The sequence below is a fragment of the Triticum urartu genome, chromosome 3, assembly GCF_003073215.2.
Source record: "Triticum urartu cultivar G1812 chromosome 3, Tu2.1, whole genome shotgun sequence".
Taxonomy (NCBI): Eukaryota; Viridiplantae; Streptophyta; class Magnoliopsida; order Poales; family Poaceae; genus Triticum; species Triticum urartu.
In genome coordinates, this window is record NC_053024.1 from 50526735 (window position 1) to 50543613 (window position 16879).

At 42.5% G+C, this 16879-nt stretch overlaps 1 protein-coding gene and 1 long non-coding RNA gene across 4 annotated transcripts in view; both read left to right on the top strand.

Moving 5' to 3' along the window:
* Positions 1–6924: 6924 nt before the first annotated feature.
* On the top strand, positions 6925–11395 carry LOC125542746. The gene is made up of 2 exons (XR_007298039.1): positions 6925–7280; positions 7504–11395. It is a non-coding gene; the product is annotated as an uncharacterized LOC125542746 (long non-coding RNA).
* Positions 11396–16022: 4627 nt separating this feature from the next.
* Positions 16023–16879, top strand: part of LOC125542747 (cysteine-rich receptor-like protein kinase 25) — a 33839-nt gene continuing 32982 nt past the window's right edge. For all 3 annotated transcript variants that reach the window (XM_048705920.1, XM_048705919.1, XM_048705921.1), the window contains exon 1: positions 16023–16076. The gene's annotated coding sequence lies outside the window, so the exon portion shown is untranslated. The remainder of the gene's footprint in view (positions 16077–16879) is intronic.

The following is a 16879-nucleotide window of genomic DNA, read 5'->3' on the forward strand; positions in this document are numbered from 1 at the left end:
TTCGGAATACATGCCTACATTACATTGATGCATTAGAGCTAGTTCTGTGTCACCCTATGTTATAACTGTTGCATGAATAATCGCATCCGGCATAATTATCCATCACCGATCCAATGCCTATGAGCTTTTTACATATTGTTCTTCACTTATTTACTTTTCCATTGCCACTGTTACAATCACTACAAAACTATCACTATTACTTTTATCACCGTTACCGTTACTTCCATACTACTTTGCTACTAAACACTTTGCTGCAGATATTAAGTTATCCAGGTGTGGTTGAATTGACAACTCAACTGCTAATACTTGAGAATATTCTTTGGCTCCCCTTGTGTCGAATCAATAAATTTGGGTTGAATACTCTACCCTCGAAAACTGTTGCGATCCCCTATATTTGTGGGTTATCAAGGAGTCAGTCTACTAATCTTGAACGTGATGCCTATATAATGATCATTGCGAGGATATCATCATCATTATTTGAAGTTTTATCAATTGCCCAACAGTAATTTGTTTACCCACCGTTTGCTATTTTTCTCGAGAGAAGCCACTAGTGAAATCTACGACCCTTGGGTCTCTTCTTTATTATACTTGCCTTTGCGATCTATTTTTATTTGCTTTTATTTTCAGATCTATTAATCCAAAAATCCAAAAATACCTTGCTGCAATTTATTGTTATTTATTTTATCTCGTATTCCCGTGAGATCTATTTATCCAATCTACTACAATTTTATCTATCTTTTTACCCATGAGGGATTGACAACCCCTCTCTGACGTCGGGTTGCAAGTATTTGTTCTTTGTGTGCAGGAGCTGTTTACGTGGTGTTGCGTGGTTCTTCTACTGGTTCGATAACCTTGGTCTCATCACTGAGGGAAATACCTAACGTTGTTGTGCTGCATCATCCCTTCCTCTTTGGGGAAATACTGACGTAGTTCTAGCAGACATCAATGCTCGATATTTCTTGTACTGGTTCTTTTATGAAGAAGACTATTGAATTCAGGTGGGATCTTCTAGAAAGAATTAAACGCAACTCTGAAGATTGGGAACTCGGTGAAGGTAAAGAGTTAGGTATTAAGCTACAGTTTGATTGTGTTAAATCTTTTATGAATAACGATGCTTTTCAAAAGTTTAGCACTAAATATGGACTTGACTCTGAGATAGTAGCCTCTTTTTGTGAATCATTTGCTACTCATGTTGATCTCCCTATGGAGAAGTGGTTTAAATATCACCCACCTATTAAAGATGAAATTAAAGAACCGGTAGACAAGAATTTTGGGACAGAGGGAGTATTATTTATCATGTTGATCCCGTTATACCTACTGCTTATATGGAAAACCCACCTTTTCCTGTTAGGATAAAGAAACATGCTAAGGTTTCAACCGTGGTCGATAAAAGCAATATTAGAGCACCTAAATTAAACCATCGGAAAAAATCAAAGTGAACCTACTGTTGCTATGGTTAAAGATCTCTTGGTAGAAAATATAGATGGGCATCCTATTTACTTCTATGATGAAGCTGCTAGAATTGCCAAACCCGGTGAGAAAGATAAATATATACCTGTTGTTGGCATGCCTGTGGTCTAAGTTAAAATAGGGGATAATTGTTATCATGGTTTATGTGACTTAGGTGCTAGCGTGAGTGCTATCCCTTTTACCTTATATCAAGAAATTATGAATGACATAACACCCGCTAAAATAGAAGACATAGATATTACTATTAAACTTGCTAATAGAGACACCATCACACCACTTGGGATCGTTAGAGATGTTGAAGTCTTGTGTGGGAAAATAAAATATCCTACTGATTTTCTAGTCCTTAGTTCCCCACAAGATGACTTATGTCCCATTATCTTTGGTAGACCTTTCTTGAACACCGTTAATGCTAAAATAGGTTGTGAGAAACAAACCGTTGGTGTTAGTTTTTGTAATGAATCTCATGAGTTTAATTTTTCTAAGTTCAGTAGAAAACATCATAAGAAAGAATTGTCTAGTAAGGATGAAATAATTGGTCTTGCTTCTATTGCCGTGCCTCCTACTGATCCTTTAGAACAATATCTGCTAGACCATGAAAATGATATGCATATGCATGAAAGAAATGAGATACATAAGATTTTCTTTGAACAATGACCTATGCTTAAAAACAATTTGCCTATTGAAATCTAGGAGGTCCACCTCTACCTAAAGGTGATCCTGTGTTCGAATTACAATTTCCTGACACTTTGAAATATGCTTATCTTGATGAAAATAAAGATATATCTTGTTATTATTAGTGCTAACCTTTCAGAACATGAAGAAGAGAGATTATTGAAAATTCTAAAGAAACACAGAGCTACTATTGGATATACTCTTGATGATCTCAAGGGCATTAGTCCCACTCTCTGTCAGCATGAGATTAATATGGAACTTGATGCTAAACCCGTTATTGATCATCAATGACGTTTAAATCCTAAGATGAAAGAAGTGGTAAGAACTGAAATACTAAAGCTTCTGGAAGCAGGTATAATCTATCCCATAGCTGATAGTAGATGGGTAAGTCTCGTTCATTGTGTCCCTAAGAAGGGAGGCATTACTGTTGTTCCTAATGATAAGAATGAACTCATTCCACAAAGAATTGTTACTGGCTATAGAATGGCAATTGATTTAAAAAAATAAAGCAACTAGAAAAGATCATTACCCCTTGCCTTTTATTGATCAAATGTTAGAAAGACTATCTAAGCACACACACTTTTGTTTCCTTGTTGGATATTCTGGTTTTTCTCAAATACCTTTTTCACAACCCGATCAAGAAAAAATCACCTTTACTTGCCCTTTTGGAACTTATGCTTATAGACGTATGCCTTTTGGTTTATGCAATGCACCTGCTACCTTTCAAAGATGCATGACTGCTATATTCTCTGATTTTTGTGAAAAGATTGTTGAGGTTTTCATGGATGATTTTTCTGTGTATGGAACTTCTTTTGATGACTACTTAAGCAACCTTGATCGAGTTTTGTAGAGATGTGAGCAAAACTAGTAGCAATAGTAACTTAGCAAGAACAATATGTGGAAAACTCGTAGGCATTGGATCGGTGAATCTGTTGGATGATATTCATCACATGACAGTCATAACCTAGGGCGATACAAAACTAGCTCTAGTTCATAAATATAATGTACGCATGTATTCCGTAAATAGTCATACGTGCTTATGGAAAAGAACTTGCATGACATCTTTTGTCCTACCCTCCCGTGGCAGCGGGGTCCATAAGGAAACTAAGGGATATTAAGGCCTCCCTTTAATAGAGAAATGGAACAAAGCATTAACACATAGTGAATACATGAACTCCTCAAACTACGACCATCACCAAAAAGTATCCCAATTACTGTCACACCGGGGTTTACGGATCATAACACGTAATAGGTGAATATGACTTGCAAGATCGGATCTAGAACATAGATATAATAGTGAAAACATAAACGGTTCAGATCTGAAATCATGGCACTCGGGCCCTAGTGACAAGCATTAAGCATGGCAAAGTAATAACAACATAAATCTCAGAACATAGTGGATACTAGGGATCAAGCCCTAACAAAACTAACTCGATTACATGATGAATCTCATCCAACTCCTCACCGACCAGCGAGCATGTGAAGGAATTACTCACTCCTGGTGGGGAGCATCATGGAATTGGTGATGAAGGAGGGGTGGTGATGACAAGACCAAAGATTCCCCTCTCCGGAGCCCCGAACAGGCTCCAGATCTGGCCTCCCGATGAAGAACAGGAGGTGGCGGCGGCTTCGTATCGTGAAACGTGATGAAACTTCCTCTCCTTTTTTTCTCCGAAAATAGTTATTTATGGAGTTGGAATTAGGGTCAGGGGGCCCACGAGGGGACCACAACCCACCAGGGCGCGCCAAAGGGGGGGCGCCCTGGTGTATCTTGCCCAGCTAGGGCACCCCTCCGGTGGTTCTTGGTTCTATTGTTTTTTATATATTCTGAAATAATTCTTCAAAAAGTTTCATCCAAATCCGAGAACTTCTATTTCTGCACAAAAAACAACACCATAGTAGTTCTGCCAAAAATAGCGCCAGTCTGGGTTAGTTTCATTCAAATCATGCAAATTAAAGTCCAAAACAAGAGAAAAAGCGTTAGGAGAAGTAGATACGACGGAGACGTATCAATTTCCCCAAGCTTAAACCTTTGCTTGTCCTCAAGAAATTCAGTTGACAAACTGAAAGTGATAAAGAAAAACTTTAACAAACTCTTTTGTTCTTGTTTACATAAATAAGCTTAAGTAGCACCCAGGTTTTCAGCAAAGATTATGACTAACCATGTTAACAATAACTCTTAGAAATTATATTAACTCATATCAATAGCATAATCAACTAGAGAGCAATAATAAGATATATCAAATACCAACACTTTGTCAAAACAATCATGATATAATACCAACACTTTGTTTACATAAATTTGGACGGGTAGCTAGTAAAGAAATAAAATTCCTAAATTGATAAAACAGTAAAATTAATTATCACAAAAGGCATAATATAAATTTTCTATTATTTTGTGACTAGTTTAATAATTAAATACTTAAAACACTTGATCAAATGGAAAATTGTTTTGGCGTACAAAGCAGACGGACGCCAGTACTGACAAATTAACACAAATAAAAGCAACGCCACCAGTGCATTCCAAACGGTGAGTGCATATACGGGCCAAAAGATTTGTGGCATTTCAAAGAAAAGCAACGTCAACACTAATCATATACAAGTGGCATGTTGATTTGTCCTACGCCAGCACTATTTAGAAAAAATACTGCTGGCGTTGATGGGAAATGGCGCGCCACCAATGATAGTTGTGGCTAGCTGTTTTTCCACTAGTGAAGAGTAGCTAATTATTCAAACTATAAACCACTAAAGCAAAAACTAAGTGGAGTAATAGTGGAGTCACATACTAAGTAGCAATCCCCCAAAACAGTTTCAGAAACGGAGCTTCGAGCAAAGAGATTGAAATCCGCGGGTTTGAGAGCAAGAACACGAGAGAGAGAGAGAAAGAGAGAGAAAGAGAGAGAGAGAGAGAGAGCTATGGTGATTTTTTTTCTGGGGGTAGGAGATGACATGGGCTAAAGGGATAAGTGAGGGGACCCATGTGGGGACCACAACCCACTAGCTAGGGCATGCCTGGGGTTGCTAGTGTGCCCTGGTGTCTTGTGGTCACCAGGGGCACCCCCTCTAATGTTATTTGTACCAGAAATTCAGAAATAATCAGAAAAAATCATATTAAATTCTCAGGACATTCTGAGTACTTTTTATTTTTGATCACTTTTTTATTGCATGGAAAATTCAGAAAACTGACTAAACATCACAATTCATTTTATTTAACCAAGAAAAACAGAAAACAAAAGGTGGAAGCAGAAGGTTGTGCCTACTAAATTCATCAACTTTATACCTCTCAAAAATGATTTATTAACAAGGTTGATCAAGTCTTATTAACAACCATTTTCGATTAGCATGAAACTGAAGAATTTTCGTAAAACACTAAGTTATCTCAACGGGGATATGTATATCCCCAACAATAAGTATGTCATATTTCTTTTTGGCAGTAGGTAGAGGTAGTTGAAAACTTTCAATAGTTAGTGTCAGAGATTTTTCAATAACATTAATACCATTGACTTGGAATTGTTCAATAGCAGCTTCATCACAAAAATAAATAACATGCCCATCAATGTTTTCGACCAAGAGATCTATTACCATAGCAACACTAGGTTTTACTTTGATTTGTTCAGAGGTTTTAGGTGCTTTAATATCACTTTTGCGAACCACGGTTGATACCTTAGCATGTTCATTTATCCTAATTGGGAAATGTGATTTTTCAATATAAGCAGTAGGCACAACTGGATTAACATTGTAAATGATAGTTTTACCTTTAGCTATAACCCATTCTTTAATTTCTTCTTTAATAAGGGGATGATATTTAAACCACTTCTCCTTAGGGAGATCAACATGAGTAGCAAGTGATTCATAAAAAGAGGCTAATATCCTAGAGTCAAGTCCATATTTAGTGCTAAACTTATGAAAATCATCGGTATTCATAAAAGATTTAAGAGTAAAATGCATCATAAGACCTAAAACCATTGGAGATGTGTCAATTTAATCCTATAACTTTGAAACTGCAGTTTTTGTCCCAAAACTATTGGAGATGTGTCAATTTAGTCCTATAACTATAAAACCGCAATTTTTGGTCCCAAAACTATGCAAGTTTGTTCGTCTCAGGTCCTAAGCTTGCAAGGCCAGCATCTATGGTGCATTTTTTTTCAATTGATCCCTTTATATGTGTTTACTTCCCTAAAACTGGTCCATATGCTTCCATGTCGCAGTGTGCGTTGCAATCTGCACGCCATCACCTGCATGGCCATGAGCTGCAATGCAGCCTTGCTAAGAGCTTTGGCCCGGCACGTGGGAGACCCCAAGGCAGTCGACATGGAGGACGACATCCCTTTTCCTCATCAGGCCAATAGGGAGACCTCGAGCCAATCGGGATGGAGGATGCCATCCCACCTCTTGATCTCTCTCATGACATTGTTGTTCCCCCGACACCCTTGCAGTAGAGCTAGTTCTACAAGTTGTTGTTTGGGCACGATCATGGCGATAGGTAGATAATTGTGGTTGTCGCCGAAGAACGCGAGGAGTGCGAGAAAACTGTAAAGCTGGCGCAAAGGTTGGCAAGAGTGATGCATAGGACTAATTTGACACACCTCTAATAGTTTTAGGACTTAAAACTGCAATTTCGAAGTTATAGGACTAAAATGACACACGTCCAATAGTTTTAGGACATAAAACCACAATACCAAAATTATAGGACTAAACTGACACACCTCCGATAGTTTTAAAACTTCCGATGCATATTACTCTTTCCTCAATCTAAAGCACTTCCGTTCACCCATTTCCGATAGTTTTAGAACTTCCGGTGCATATTACTCTTTCCTGGATCTAAAAACTCCCTAGTCCACCCATTTGCCTACACACGTCCACACATTTCACCTCGTCCCCAACCTCCTCCGGCGTCGTCAGATCCGCCGGCGGGAGCCCCCTGCTACAGCGCCCCGACCCGGCTGCCCCTCCTCCTCGAATCCTCCCCGCCGGGCCGCCCCTCCTCGACTCCTCCCCGCCCGGGCCGACCTCCAGTGCCGTGCAGCAGGACGCGCCCGGCAGCAGGACTCGACCGGCCGCCCGCCTGCCCGGCCCTCTCTTCCCTCCGCCCGGCAGCAGGAGGCACCCTCACGGCCGGCCCTCCCTTCTATTTGCTGGTAAGCTCCGCGGCCCCTGCCTCTCTTCTCCCTCATGCTCTCTCCCTGTTTATCTCTCTGGTACTATATAATTTGTATGTTTATGAGACTGATGACATGTTTATGAGATCTCTCCGTGTTTATGAGTTTGATGACATGTTTAAGAACTGGCCCTTACTAGTACTATGTACAGCCACAATGGTTTTATAAAGGCTAAGTCAGATCTATTTCTTACATCTCCCAGGTTACAACACTTCTGAAGTTATTTCACTTGTTTACCAGAAAGAAAACAGAGTTAAACTGCTGATTGTCAAGGTAATGAACAGTACTGTATGCTTGATGCCGTTTAATATTTGACCGATTTCATTATTTTGCTGTTGCTTTTAGCTCTTTCTTTCTTTTACATATGCAGTCGCACAGTGATAAGATGGTCCGTCTTGTCATAGCTGGTGATGGTTTTACACCATACTAGTTGAATGCTGCTCCATATACTTGCTGACCTGTTTTTGTAGCTCTATTAAACCTTCCACCTGGTATTCTCTTGAAACCAGAGTATATATTCCTTAGCCTTGTTATCCCTGGTCCTGAACATCTTGGTAAAATTTGAGTGTCCTAATGCAACCTTTAGCTGATGAACTGATGCAATTGTGGGCGGGGGCTGAAACATGGGATGCTTATCACAAGGTAAACTTCCCAATGAAAGCGGCATTTCTATGGTCAGTCCACGACTTTCCTGCCTTTGGTATGTTTGCTGGGTGGAGCACCCATGGCAAGCTAGCATGCCCTGAATGCATGAGTGATTCCAAAGCATTTACTCTTCAATACGGGTGGATTGTCATAAGCTAGCATGCCTTTGGCATCTACTCTTCAATACGTCCGACTGACAGGCAAAAGCGAATTTCCCTATCAAGCTATCCCTGTCGTCTTTCCCTGAAGGGTGACCGACAGGAAATACTTTCCCTGTCGGGTTCCCCCCTTTTCCTGTCTGTTTTCAGCCCACAGAAATATTTCAGATTCTGGTAGTGATCATCTTGGAAATAAAAATGTTTTACCTTGTCATAGTTGCATACCTTAGTTGGCACTGTTTTGCCTCTTGAAATTATACTAGCTGAACTAAAAGGAACATTCATAGAAAGAAATGCTTGTGCACGGACAAATGACTTAGCACACACTCTTGTGGTCCTCACATACCATATGCACTCTTCAACTTCAGCCACTATGAGGTTCAACGCCTCGCTTGTGTCCACCGTCCTTTCTGCAGTGTGTTCCTCTCTACCTCTTCAAGATATTGTTTTCATATGCCTGGTCTTTCTCTTTAGTTCTGATGACTTTTGTTTAGAATAGTTTGCAAACCCTAACATAAACCTTTAGTCCCAAATTAATATATGAAGGAAAAAAATATAGTATGGATAGTCCCGAAGAATAAGTTATATGTTTCCACACAGCATGTTAACAAAACGGAAATGACAAATCCTGAACGTTCAGGATTTTACCATGGCAAATCGAACGTTTTCGATGGCAGTTTTAGTGACGCGAGGATGGCAAGTTTAGTTGACACCCAAGACAATTTTCTGGCAAAAAAATACACTGAGCACGGAGTTGCCATGCTTGCCAACTAAAATTGACATCCTCGTGTCACTAAAATTGCCATCGAAAACGTTTGATTTGCCATCGTCAAATCCCAAACGCTCGGGCGTTATCAGGATCCTAACAGAACACCCCCTCATCCCCTCCGCCCTCCCCTTTTCGCTACCACAATCGACCTTATTGTTGAATAAGCTACCTTCCTATGGCCTTCAGCAAAGGTTTCCGTCCAGTACTATGAACAGAATAATATTCTCTTGGGGATGAAGAGTTGTCCCTTTACAATGGAAAAGCATGTTACTCCTCCATCCCTATTTCCATGACCACTTGTTTTTCTTGATTACATTTAAGCACCGGTTCTGCCAATAATATATTAATTATATGTCATAACTGTTAAAACCTGCATTTTAATATGAATTATATTTCCCTTCATTCGAACTCTAAAAAGGCCATATGATAGCTTTACAAGAAGACACATAGTTTCACATCGCATTATAAGAATGCCCTTTAACATGGGCATGAATCTTATGTTAAAACAAGTTAGAGTCAACCAAAAGAAAAGAAACAAGTTAAAATATTCCTTTGCAGTCCATTTCCTTCAAGAAACATTTAAATATCCTCAAGAAATGCAGAACCCCAGTAATGTTTGATACTCTACAACTTTTTGAAGCAACCTGAACCAAACACTGTTTCATAGATTAGTTTTAATGAAACTATTTCATAATCTAAAACATGTACATAACATGTCTGTTTCCCATTCCTTGCGAGTATTATCACTTCCTAGGCTACAAGAACCATACTCCAAACCGAAAGATATCAACAAAAAATCACTATCTTTTCAAAGGAAAAAGGGAACGTCCCCCCCCCCCCCCCCCCCCCATTTGCACCTTCTTCACAACAACGATCACATCTACAAGGGGAAGACACAAATAAAGAGAACAAACAACTTTGCGGGAAAAGTACATCACTAAACAAATTGAATGTCATCTTACCACATCCATCTTTTAGTGTCAGGTCTAAGTTTGCGAGAGTCAATCCTGGGCACAACTCCTGTAGTTCCAAACAAACCAAGCAGAATTAAAAACCAAGATCCAAAATTAGAGATCAACAAGCACATGTGAGGCTCCGGTTCTTACATCGATCTGCTTCTGCAAATAACACGGCGGCTTTCTTATGGGCAGTTAATGTTCAGTCATGTTCCACCACTCAGTGGCGGAGCTTGATGAAGCTTGTTCAGTCATGCCCTTATTTTGGATGGGCCCTAGGCTGTCACACTCACCGCCCTTACAGGGTTCTGAAGGGCTGATGGGTTGAACTTTACCATCACTAGCACTACCGGTAAGGTGCACAGGTTGGATCTCAAGTTTTAGTTTTCTCTCTTTTTACTACTCCCTCCGTCCCATAATATAAGAACGTTTTTTACACTAGTGTAGTGTTAAAAACGTTAGTATATTTTGGGACAGAGGGAGTAGTTTGGAAACTTTGCCTTCCTAAATTGCAGGAAAGTCATCAATATAATGTATCTACAAGGAAGGTGGTGCCTCCACTCATCTTGTTGTCTCATGCTGCTACAAGCTTGCCACCATAAGACTTGTCAAGGTCCAATGGGGACGTGCCACTCAATACTATGGATGGGTCCTAGGCCGCCGCACCTTTTGCCATGGCCCAGCCCATGACAGGCAGCAGCAAAGGGTGCCTTTCCAGAGCAAGGTGGTTGAGATGGGTGCCCATGCGCCCATCCATCACTGCCCTCAACAATCTTCATCAAGCTTGGGCCGCTGCACCATTTGCCATGGTGCAGCCCATGACAGGCAGCAGCCATAAAGGACGCCTCTTCAGAAGAGCAACGTGTTTGAGATGGGTGCCCATGCGCCCATCCATCAGTGCCCTCAACAATCTTCATCAAGCTTGGGCCGCCATGGTGCAGCCCATGACAGGCAGCAGCCATAAAGGGCGCCTCTTCAGGCGCCCATCCATCAGTGCCCTCAACAATCTTCATCAAGCTTGGGCGGCTGCACCATTTGCCATGGTGCAGCCCATGACAGGCAGCAGCCATAAAGGACGCCTCTTCAGAAGAGCAAGGTGTTTGAGATGGGTGCCCATGCGCCCATCCATCAGTCCCCTCAACAATCTTCATCAAGCTTGGGCGGCTGCACCATTTGCCATGGTGCAGCCCATGACAGGCAGCAGCCATAAAGGGCGCCTCTTCAGAGCAAGGTGCTTGAGATGGGCGTCCATGCGCCCATCCATCACCACAACAGCTGCTGAGTACATCCATTCCATCCATGGTGTTTGCCCATTCTTGGCAAAGGAAGAAGTGATGCAACTCCAATGGAGGTGGAGCAGCCCACAATGTGCCCATTGTTGGCAAAAGAAGGAAGAGATGCAACTCCAATGGAGGTGGAGGGGCCCACGATGCTATATGTTGTATATTTTTTTATTTTTTATTTATTGATGCCTGGTGGTGATGTTTGGCCATTCTTGGCAAAAGAACAAGAGATGTAATTATTTATACTCCATTTAGAGGTATATATAGATGCTGCACGTGAACAGAGGCGGAGTTTGAGCATAATCCAAGACGGGGCCATTAGCTGAAGGGAGGCAAATTAATAGGGAAGGAGAGGCTAATCTCTAGTTTAAACACTAGTTAGGCCTAAAATAGAGCATATTCTTCAAATGGTTGTAAAAGTTAAGGGGGGGCTATTGCCCCGTTGGTCTACACAAAGCTCCGCCACTGCACGTGAACGCTGAATGAAGTTACATCAGGGCTGACGAGAAGTGCATCGATGCACAGCCTGTACCCGCACAACCCAGCTACACTTCATTGTCAGGAGTGTTTCAGTTAGGCCAACTCCACGGCACGATCCCAAACGGATGTCCGGTTTGGCCGGATTTTATTTCTTTGGGACGGCGATGGGTTCGTCCGTGTCTGGTCTTGTCCGTTGGGTTGTGCGTACGCCCACCGTGCGGCCGCACCCCAAATTACGTCCGCGTTGGACATGATTAAAACAACAGAAAAACGTAAATAAAATGACTAAAAAAGTATATAAACTCAATGCACAGCCTGTACCTGCACAACCCAGCTACACTTCATTGTCAGGAGTGTTTCAGTTAGGCCAACTCCACGGCACGACTCCAAACGGACGTCCGGTTTGGCCGGATTTTGTTCCTTTGGGACGGCGATGGGTTCGTCCATGTCCAGTCTTGTCCGTTGGGTTGTACGTGCGCCCACCATGCGGCCGCACCCCAAATCACGTCCGCGTTGGACATGATTAAAAAAACAGAAAAACATAAATAAAATGACTAAAAAAGTATATAAACTCGATGCACAGCCTGTACCCGCACAACCCAGCTACACTTCATTGTCAGGAGTGTTTCAGTTAGGCCAACTCCACGGCACGATCCCAAACGGACGTCTGGTTTGACCGGATTTTGTTCCTTTGAGACGGCGATGGATTCGCCCGTGTCCGGTCTTGTCCGTTGGGTTGTGCGTGCGCCCATCGTGCGGCCACACCCCAAATCACCTCCGCGTTGGACATGATTAAAAAAACAGAAAAACGTAAATAAAATGATTAAAAAAGTATATAACCTCAGTTAAAAAAACATAAAACATAGTTAAGGGGTCACGGCCACAAAACGGCCCAGTTTAGCAGTTCACTTGACGGCCCAGTGCCATAATTGACATAAAAAAATAAAAAACGTCGCCCGCGTTCTCCTGCTGCGCCCGTCGATGCCGTGGTCCTCGCCGTCTTCAGTGGCCGCTGGTGTCGTCGTCGTCGCTGACGAGGTCGACGTAGGCCGGCGGCGCGTGGTACACGGGGGCGGCCTAGAAGGCCGGAGGTGCCTGCACCACCTCCTCCCGTGGCGAGGCCTCCCGCTCCGGTGACCACGGCGGCGTGGGGCACCAGTTCACGCCCCCCATGGCGTCGGCCATCTTCGGAGCCGTGCATGACCAGCTCCAGTGCTGGCCCACCAGATCCGGGTGGAACGCGACCACCAACGCGTCCTGCATCGGCTCCTTCGCCGCCACCATGTCCAACTCGGGGATGGCAACGTCGCTTGGACGCAGAGTGGGCCATCGTCTCCTCGAGGCCCGACCATTGGCGCTCATCATGCGTGTTCATGGAGTCCTCCATGACACGCTGCATGAGCCGGGCCTCCTCCTCCGCTGTCATGCGAGGAGGTGGAGGTGGTGATGGAGACGGGGAAGGCGACGGCGTGGGCGTGAGGCCGCGCACCCGCGTACGCCCGCGCACCTCCCGACGTGGCCGCCGCGGCCCCGACATCCTGCCGACGAAGTAGGACGCGCGCCGCGTGTCGTGCTCGTCCTGGAGCCAGGTGTCCCAGAGGCCGGAATCGGGGGCGTACCTTTCGTCGAATTAGAGGTCGTCGGGGAGGAGGCGGCGGCGGTGCTCGATCTCATCGCGGCGTGCACGGCCGCTCGTCGGCATCGGCGGGATCGGGACCCGGTTGGCGCTGATGTGCCAGTTGTTGGGGAGGTGGACGTCGCTCCACGGGACCGGAGTCCTCGTCTCCCAGTAGCGCCGTCACACGTCGGCGCTGAGGTACTGCCGATCGCGCTCGCCAGCGGGCCTAGGGGCGATGGTGAAGGGGGCCGGCGCGGGGGCTCGACGGGAGGAGCACGGCGGTGACGCGGGCTCCTCCTTCTTCATGGAGCCGCGGCGGCGGCCCAAAAAGGAGCCGACCTTGCGGTCGTGCTTCCCCTTGCGGCCGTAGTTCCATAGCCCCATGGCTGCGGCCGGCCGACGACTTCGAGGACGTGGAGCGGCTAGGTTTTGGGGGTGTTGGTTTTCGAGGAGGCAAAGAGGGGCCGGAGTGGGAAGTGTGGACGACGACCGGTCCACGGGTTCCCATTTAAGAAGGACGGCGGCTGTTTAATGACCGGATGACAGATGGGGCCATCCGCGCGTGCGCATTGATGTTGGCGGGTGGGAGGTAGGTGGCCGCCTGCTACACGGCCCCGACGCGGATGAGCGCGTGTCCGTTTGCCGTCTGCCGCGACCCAAACCTGGCGCAAATTTGCGCTTGAAATGGGTCGAACCAGACACAAAATGGACAAGAGGGTCAATCTCATTCATCCTACAGATTTTTGCTCTGTGTATCTTACTTCTCTTATTTGTTCTTTAATTCTGTTTGGTCATATTTATGGGTGCTGATTCTGTTCTCAACGATTCAAATATTTCTGAAAATAAGTACTCCCTCCGTCTCAAAATTCTTGTCTGAGATTTGTCTAAATACGGATGCATCAAGTCACATTTTAGTAGTATTAGATACATCCCTATCTAGATAAATTTAAGACAAGAATTTTGGGACGGACGAAGTAAATAGAAAATCCATCTCACCATTATAGCAAGTACACATGTTAGTTCTTGCTCTCTTTCAAAAATATGTGTCATTTATAGAGGAGCAAGAGCATGTCGTAATTTGTGCTCATGTATGGAAATTAGGCTATATCTTTGATTATTTTCTAATAATTTTTTAGGTAAATCTAAATTTCTTAATCAAATCCTGAAAATATTTTGAATCGCAAACCATAAAACCAAGCCACGATCCCTTCTTATTGTCAGGTTCATCTCGACGAGGGCTTCATCAGATACATCTCACTTGCTTATCCTAGCATACTTTTGCCCCTGGAATTATGCTTGTTGTTATCTCTTGAGTTACTTGTTTTCTCCAACTCTTGCCATAACTGTTTAATGGTAAATGTATGCAAAAGGGAAAAAAGATCTTATTTATATCTCATGGGCGTAAACCCCGTGGCCTGATGAGCGACATGACTGACCATGGCCTGGCGCAAATGCCATGAATCACACATAGCTAACGATGCGTAGTACTCGTCCAAGTTGCCGTTTTTTTCCAACCCCCCTCGAACTGGAGTATTTTGATCCGGCGTGGGCCAGAGTAATATGTTATTTTTTTTGTTCCTCCGCTTCTATTTTTGTTTCTCTTTTCGTCTTCCTTTTTCCTACATTTTTCAAATAACACAAAGCATTTTTTAGAAAACACAAAATTAGTTACATGAACATTTTCCTAAAATACACAAACATTTTATATTTTATAACATATGAATTATTATTGTATTTATTGTTCAAAATTAGTTTTTAGTTCTACATATGTAAAAATAAAAAACAAGGCTTATCTATTTAGTGGGCCGCATTTAACCTAGCCCATTAGCTTAAAAACGATCTTAAATAGGGGTATCCTATTATATTTAAGTAATGGAAAACGATCTTGAGTGTTCTATATGATACTGTGATGGAGAATTATAAAAAATTAGGTAGGGCACCCTATATTCGAGTGTAACATTTTAGTATGGCAAACTGGTCCTCCGAGCAAGTTTTCTTTTTCATTGTACTGTCTTTTCTCCTATCCCAGTGAAAGTCCTAAAAGTGCCCTGTTTGCTTATCAAATAGGAGTAAATATTCTGCTATTGCGAGTTTGCGCATTAAGACACATTGGAAGGATAAATATCAGACAAATGAGCACAAATTATTGCTCTTTAGCTCTCCCTATTAAAGATCAAAGTATCCACTTCACTAATTTAATATGATTTTGCATGTACTTATTCTTCTCCAAGAAGGGTTATCAGGGGAGGAGGGGCATACAGAGGCAGGGCACAAATGGGCACGCAAATAGTTTAAGGTACATCTGCCATGTATAAAGTTAGATTCTACTCACACCCTAAAAAAACATATCCTGCTATGAATAGTAGAGAAAGTCACTATTCAAATGAGAACTTGAAATTCCTACTGTTTACAACATGGCCTTTTCTCTTTTGTTTGTCAAGAAAGGGTTAAATCTGGATACTGAAATTTCTTGCATGCTAGGCTCATAGTTCACCATGTTGTTCCGTGATTTTTGTGTGATCTTCTGAGGTTTCTAATGTACTATGTGTTGCTAGCAACTTATGAAGGCATACTAGCTTTCCCTTGATTCCTAAAATGCATGATTTCTCTTAATACAAGAATTATGTATATATTTCACAAGCTTGTTTGCCTGTCAAATCTAAGCTTTGTTTTATCAGTCACTCCACCCAATTAATGTGAATTATAATGATTAATCACGTAAATACATATTACTAGAAAATGACTCGCTCAAAATGGTTACTTTAGGAGTTTGGTGTTTTAGCTTGTTCAACTTGCTTAAATCTACTTGCAGGTTGATTTTTCTGTAGAGTTTGTGAACTAGGACTGCACAGGACTGTACGGGCAGGTGAGCTCAACCTCCTCTCTTTTCATTATCTCTATTGTGCATGTCTATATATAATATGTTAGCGCAACATAAGTCATGAGCTGTCTAGTGAATTAGTCGACAATAAATGTTGTAAACAATAAATGAAAAACATTACGAAAAATGAAAAAGGCACACACTTGTCAACGATAAAGCAAAGTTTTCGTGGGTATACCTGTAAAACAGCGCTAAGACCTCACCTTTTAGAAATAATTACAATTATGAAAACATGGATCAAATTGCTGAATTGAATAAATTTGGTGCTATCATATACCTACCATGTTCATGACTAGAGGTAAGCGGAACCAAATCAGTGACACCTGTTATAGGGTGAACCACCACCTCTGAAAATGTATTATGCGAAAATGATTCCCTCGATCAAATTGGCTAGTTGAAGTTAGAGTTTGATGTTTTAGCTTGTTTGACTTTAAATTGGCCAGTGGGCCGCATTTAAGCCAGCCCATTAGCTTAAAAATTATCTTAAATAGGGGTATCCTATATTTAAGTAAAGGTAAATGATCTTGTGTGTTCTATATGATACTGTGATGGAGAATTATAAAAAATTAAGTAGGGCATCCTATATTTGAGTGTAAAATTTTAGTATGGCAAACTGGTCCTCCGAGCAAGTTTTCTTTTCCATTATACTGCCTTTTCTCCTATCCCAGTGAAAGTCCTAAAAGTGCCCTAACAGTATCTCAAATGCTGGTACTATTACATAGTTACTATATAAGCTATATATACTGCTAAGTGAATGACTGGCCATGATCGCGGTTTTTTTTCTTGAC